At 32.9% G+C, this 7,365-nt stretch overlaps 1 long non-coding RNA gene across 1 annotated transcript; it reads left to right on the plus strand.

Moving 5' to 3' along the window:
* Positions 1-3,085: 3,085 nt before the first annotated feature.
* LOC121210140 (uncharacterized) lies at positions 3,086-3,685 on the plus strand. The gene is made up of 2 exons (XR_005905253.1): positions 3,086-3,194; positions 3,282-3,685. It is a non-coding gene; the product is annotated as an uncharacterized lncRNA (long non-coding RNA).
* The last annotated feature ends 3,680 nt before the right edge of the window (positions 3,686-7,365 follow it).

Genomic DNA, 7,365 nt, shown 5'->3' on the forward strand with positions numbered 1-7,365 from the left:
TTAGTGGCTAAGCCACAATGCGTATAATTCTAAATCTAGCACTTTGTCGCATTTCAATCTAGCAGCTAAGTTGCATCTCTGTAAATGTGTCAGACAGACACTCTATGGTGTGTAGGGTTGGTTGGGCATTGAACGCCCTTACTGGTGTGTTGGAATAGCCGAAGACGATGTGTAGCAGATAGGGGTAGGAATCTTTGCATCTGAATCTAACCTATTCTATATGTGAAACTGAAATTACTTCTTCATATGCAATTGATTTGTTTTGAATCTAAATTGAAATTGCATCTGTTACTAACTCGAATCTTGGGATTCGGAAACTATCTGATAAACGTGTTCTAAATGAAGAAACATCTTTTATGCACTTAGTTCACAACTCATTTTTTCTTGGATTTCAGATGGTTCTCAGACTTGAACGGGCCGACTCCACGGGAGCTCGATCAAGCTTTTATCTTTCCTTTTAATACTACTATTAAGATTCCAGTATGCTATGATATTATGATGTTTGGGAAGATTCTATACCTAGTTGACCATTGTGTTTAATATCATATGCTAAATGGTTATTTTAACTACGTTATAAATATGGTATGTTTAATGTCGATGATGTAACCATCTGGACTTGGTCTGGACATCTAGGCTGGGTTTAGGGTACTACACATCTAATTTAAAAATACTCGATTTAAGAATCTGATTCAAAATTGAAGTTTTTGACGCCACTAGAATTTGGGTCATTGCATATTCATATTTGGAGCAGAGAACAATGTTGTGTTGGACAAAACCACAATGACATCTTCTTGAATACAATACCAATCGAAGACTCCTACGTGAACTTGTCTAACCTTTTTTAAAAATGACAGAACGTGGGATGAAGAAAAGATTAAATATGTTTTGGGAGAAGCTGCAAATCAAGACATCATTAGTAGATCCTTCTTAATTTGGTGGACAAGACAAACTAGTATTGAAGGACGACCCGATAGGCAAATTTTTAATCAAGGCAATACATAAATTCCTATGGGACCATTCAAACTTATCATCATCCTTGGAAGATTGGTACCAATTGTCTACCTATCAGAGAAAAGCTTAGAAATAAAAATATTCTACTCGAAACTTTTTCCTCTATGCAATAAGGGAATGGAAAACTTGAACATCTTGCAACAAGATGTTCTTTCACCAAAGCAATGCAGTGAAATAACGACAAGTTAAGAAGAGGCCCACCATCATTGAGGCTTAAAAGGCGTTCCCTCCCAAAGTTTTTGAAAATTTTAATTATACCTTTAAATTAAAAAATTAATGAGACCCTCAAAAATTTTAAAAATCCTCATTAAACTTTTGCAATTTTTTAGAAATTTCAATTATACTTTTATCTTTTTTTGTGTCAGTAGATTTTCACTAATCCTCTAAAATTTTTGAAAGCTTTAATTAGACCTACTAAAATATTTGAAAATTTTCATTAAAACCCTTAAAATTAAAAAAAAAAACTTTTAGCTACTCACATTTAATGTCAAGATCTGCGATTGAGATTAACAAATAAATGTATGGAGGACATTATCTGAGGAAAAAGAAGAGTAGATTGGAAACTTATCCCAACGAAGGAAGACGTAAAAAAATTGACACAAGAATTGGAAATTCCCAACCAAGAAGTGCACGATCCGAAAATGCAAAAGCAAGGGAGCTAGATTACTGGATTAGAGTGCAGCACAGGAGAACATATCCTTTAGCTGGTCTTAATATTGTTAAGGCTTTTGTTTTCTATGCATCCGTAATTTGCATTTGCCCCTCATCCCCCCAAAAAAGGAAAACGACAAGACTATTTTGGACCAACGTTAAAGACCCAACTCTTTGATTTTATCTGGCTTGTTTTGTATTGAAATTGTATTAAATATATAGAACATGAGAGATGGAGACTCAATTCCTGCAACAACAGCAAATAAAATGGGGTTTGGTTTCTGTTTTATGGCCTGTTTTCTCCACTCATGTCCTTTGCCTTTTTGTTCTTTCCACTTGTTTATTATAAATACATAAATCTACTATTGGAATATTATTTCAAGCATGTGAATCTTTTTTTCAAAAAAACAATTGCTGAAAAATGTTGAACTGTCTACCAAAAAGCATGTAATCTTTGGATTAAATATAATTCCAAAAAGCTTATTTAATGATAAAAATGTGAGAAATGAAAGTTTGGGCAAACAATTTTACTCTTATTTTTAATTTTAAGAAATATTAACCCAAAAACTACTTAAAATAAAAATCTATCTGGAAAAGCCACTATAACCAGAAATTATATGATAATAATCAAACTCAAGTCAATACTAATCAAATAATGGTTTAAATTAATGAAATTTTATGCACATGATAATTTTGTTTCCTGTTTGGCAATTTTCTAATATAGTAGTAACTTGCACGTGAAGATCGTTAAGCATTGAAATCTAACTTTAGAACTTTAATTTATACAGTTTTATTCATTAAAGAAACACTTCCTTTCCATGTTAATTTTCTGCCTCCAATTTGATGCATCTTTAGGAAAAAAAAAAAAAACTGTGGAGAGGCTGAGACAAAATAAGGTGTGCCGTCTCAGCATTTTTCATTGCTGGAAGTACCATGCCAGCTGTTTTGTTTTAACTTGAAGAATAAAAATAATATTAAAGCGTAAAAGCTCGAAACGAACATTAAAATATTATATGATGATATATACACTTAAGTCATTACCCAACAAATAATAAAAGAGGGGCGTTCATTTTTGAACAATTAAAGACAGACAAATAAAAATGCACGATTCTAACTTTGGTGGGGATTGCGGACCTGATAATTATTATGTATTTTGTTTCTTCGTATTAGACAAAATAAATAATTATGCCTTTGCTGTTGCATCAGTATTCTTCTTTTTATGTTGATCTCAATCTTCTAAAGCTGATACCATAGAATCCAGTCTAATTCCAATTAAACAAACAAAAATTTTCTTTTGAAGCATAAATCAAACCAAATTAACAAAAAGTAAATAATTACTAAAACCATAACACCATCCAATAACTACTGCAGTATATAAAAGAAATAACTTAGGCTTTCCTTACTTTGACACTTGTTCATTTTTTTTTCCGACATAATAATCCTCCTGGCCTTGGCTTCTAAACTTGTCTCAGCTTCAGATCCCAGCCCTCTTCAGGACTTTTGTGTAGCAATTAATGATACTAAACATGGTGGTGCGTTCTTTAATTCTTTGTTTTTCTTTGCGTAGTTTATATTTGCAATATATTCGTTTCGATTCTTAATAATAATTTTCTTTTCAGTTACGCAGTTTTTGTTATTCGCAAGTTTTGCAATGACCCAAAGCTTGCAAAAGCAGAAGACTTAAACCATTCGGGGACCAACAATGTGCAATCAAATTCTTATTAAATAAAATAAGAGATTGTTAGCAAGTTAAATTAAAGAAAATATATATTTTTTAGAAGATTTAGTATTTATTAGTATAATATATTTAACATTTATTAGCATAAGTTATTTGACCTACGAATTTAGCCTATAAATAAGCTCTTTTATAACATTAGGAAAAACACTCATTTAAATATTAGAATTCATAGTACTTTTTAATAATTTTGTGTTTATGTTTTGATGGTTCTTTAATTTTTGGGTTTAGTTTTTATCTCCATCTTTTGTACTCTCTGTTCTTTTGTTATTATAGTAAAATTATCTTTACCCATGATTTTTATCCTCTTTGGAGGAGTTTTTCCACGTAAATTTATGTGTTCAATTTCTCAATTTTTTCTGTTATTTTTACTTCTTCGTTACTTAATCAATTCGGTCCCAATAAGTGGTACCAGAGCTAGTTTAATTTTCATAGATCATCCCGTACAGAGAAGGTAGCAACAAAGTTTAACATTAAGAAGTTATATGATGTCATGGATTTCAATTTGTGGCATGTTCGAATTATGGGAATTCTCAACAACCCACGACACTGAAGTCTAACGAGGTGAGAAATACTGCAGGGGTAATTTTGTGTCTAGCACCAAATTAAATACACTCCAATGGCATTTTTTTCAAACTTTAGGGTTGTAACTTGGTTGCATTAAAGACACTTTTGATGTCAAACATAAAAGTTTCACATTTTATCATCTTTTTAGCTTCTCTTTTATTATATTTACCATTTTTAGGTTTAGAGTTCTTTCCTTTCTTAGCTTAGTTAGTTTATAGTTTCTTTAATTTTACTATAGCTTTAACTTTCTTGTAATTAGATACAAAAACTCTTCCTTATTTCTATTCAAGGAATCTAATAAATTTCAAATTTGTAAACCTGCAAAAGTGTAAAAATCTCAACTTTGGTTGTTCTTTCATCACCATTGATCCTGCTATCATCTTCCACAAAGACTCTATTAACAGTCACAAAGATGTCCTCAGCCTTCCTTTTTATGCTTTTTGTAACACCCCTAACCCACCTCCCTTGTCGGATTAGGGTCACGAAACATTTCTAAAAAAAAAATAGAACATTTAATTTCAATATAAGCAATTATGCAAGCTAACTATTATCATTCATTATTATACAAAAATTAGTACAGGCTTATTTAGTGTTCCCATTTCATTAGCTTGAACAACTGAGAATGAGAACTGCTATGCAATACTAAACATGGTTTTACACAAACTACCATCTTATCACAATTTATTTCCTCTTGAAAGTTAGAAGTTGGTTCACAGCAATAATATTCTGATTATTCACATTGGTTTATTAGATTATACTCTACCTACTATCATTGATGATATTAGTAGAATGATCTACTTTACCTAATTTAGGTTCGCTACTTCATTTAAAATCAGAGTAAAAATACTCTTACAGCCCTTAAAACAAATTTACGGGACCTTAAAAATAGTTTGAAAACAAATAGGTGCTAAATTGAAACAATTCAGAAAGTTTAGGGAAAATTTCAAAAATAACTTAAAAATAGGTGTCACACTGCCATGTGGTCAAGCCGTGTGGCATTCGATGTTGGGACACACGGCCATGTCCCAACCCTTGTATCTACCTGTGTAACTCATTGACTTGGGGCAGTCGGTCATGTCGTAGGCCATGTGCCAGACCATGTGAAACCTACACTTAAATTAACAAGACACACGACCTTGTGGCTAGGATGTGTGTGTCACACGGCCGTGTGATAGACCATATCTCAGGCCGTGTGTACCTAAATGTACCATCAAATGCAAGTTTACCAAAGAGTATTTACTTAGACATTAAGAAACTCATTTAGCAACCATTTAACCTTTTAAGATCACCATTAAATATGCTCAAAACATCCATCTTAAGTGCTTAACCAATGTACCCTCATTGGTACCACATTTTTATATTTTCAAACACATTAATATTAGATATCAACCATTCAAGCACTCATTCATATTGAATTATCATAATTGAGCTAATATTCTAGCTAATTAGGCTACCAAGTTTAAAGCTAAACATATGCAAAACATCAAGTTTAACTAACATACCAAGACATAACTTGAACTTCAACCATGTGAACATATAAATACCATTACACTTGGAACTCAAAGTATCATCACATTAACAAAAAAACCATCAACCAAAAGACCACCTAAGTACATGCCATAACAAAATAGAACATCACCACAACTTGAGAACGGGATCGTTGTTGGATGCTGAGTTGACGATACATTGAAAAGTACCTAACATGTGCACGGAAAAAAAAATCATGCACCGAGTATAACTTAGTGGTATTTTTATAATTTGAACAATTAAAACTTGATATAAATCATTAAGATGTAAAAATGCAAATAAATAATGTTATATAAAATATCATGTCAATAATACTAATTTACTCATTTGTTGTTCACATCCAACAAATGTTGCAAGTTCTAATACATGACAATAGCATTTAATATGGCATTTGATAAATAAATTCATACACTAGCATAATTTATCTACATTTCTAATTCATGAATTCATAGCTCATAATTTCACAATTTAGTCATTTTTCACTTCTAACTTAAAAATCTATCAATTTAATCTCTAAATGTAGCACGCCAAATAATTTTTTTCTGCTTCTATAAATTTTTGACACAACTGTGTATCTGCTTTAGTGGTTAAGTGTTCTAGGTGTGTGTGTGAAGCCTCAAGTTTAAGCCTTACTTTTAGCAAACTTTGTTATTTTTGGATCTAAGCCCTACCTTTGTTCTATGGGATTATATTAAATTATCTGTTAACCCATATCAAAATGAGCTTGCTGGTTCAAGTGGTAGGGGAACTGGGGTGTTAGAGGTCCTATGTTCGATTCCCTGCGTTAGCGAGGGTTTTATATTTTTGTTCTGTTATCTGATAGAGTTCCGGTTGAGCTGAAATTCTGAGGGCATTATCAGTAGTGGGTTAGTGGAGAAAATTAAGGGATTCTGGGAATATCCTTGTATTTTTTTATTATTTTCTTTTTTTTTATAAATTTCTCTTTTCTCTCTCTTCTAAAAATCCCCAAATCTCTCTGACTTTTTTTCCCTTTCGTCTCTCCTACATTGTTTTCACATTCAATCTTTGTTTCCCTTTTCTGTTGTTGTCATTTTCCTGATTCAATTGTTGCTTTTACGTTTCAAATTCTCCAATCGGATTGGTAAGTAAAAACTTGGTTTGTTAACGTTAAATTTTAATTTTTGGGCAATGTTAGAATAACCGATATTAGTGAGTAATCGATGAATTCTGTGAACGATTGTGTAGGTGAACGTGGTGAATCGGTGGTTTTCGCCTCAACTGTTTAACTTCCATATAGTCATTTTACGGTGGTAAGTGTGGAACATTGCTCGATTTAGTTGTTAATTTTGGTAAATCGTTTGCTTATAGGACTTTCAAGATTCTATTTTTAGATGTTGGTGGTCTTGAGAGCATTATTGCATTGAAATAGTACAAAGTGTGTACCTGAAACGCAAAAAATTAGGCTTCGACAAAAGCTGAAAAATTGTTCTGTCGATGCCACACGAGTACGTGGTCACCCATGTGCTAGGTCGTGTGTGGGAACACAGCCGTGTGATCGACGAAGGAATGGTCGTGCATAGCATACGGTCATGTGGTAGCTTAAGTGTGGCTAAGTGGGCTACATGGGCTAAACCAAGTTGGGTGTGTGGGCCACACAGGCGTGTAGGCCCAGACGGGCATGACGTATGGGCGTGTGGGTTCTTGGGCTAGGCCCATGTAACACCCCGAACCCGAATCCGACACCGGAGTCGAACACGAGGTGTTAACTGGCTTTAACCCCTTACAAAAATTTATTTTCCAGACACTGCCCCATCTGTGTACTAGTCGTTTTAAAATCATATCTTGAGTTTCAGAACTCGAAAATCAGTTTCGTAAATTTTTCCAGAAACTAGACTCATGTGCCCATCTATGTA

Source organism: Gossypium hirsutum, chromosome A11 (genome assembly GCF_007990345.1).
Source record: "Gossypium hirsutum isolate 1008001.06 chromosome A11, Gossypium_hirsutum_v2.1, whole genome shotgun sequence".
Taxonomy (NCBI): domain Eukaryota; kingdom Viridiplantae; phylum Streptophyta; class Magnoliopsida; order Malvales; family Malvaceae; genus Gossypium; species Gossypium hirsutum.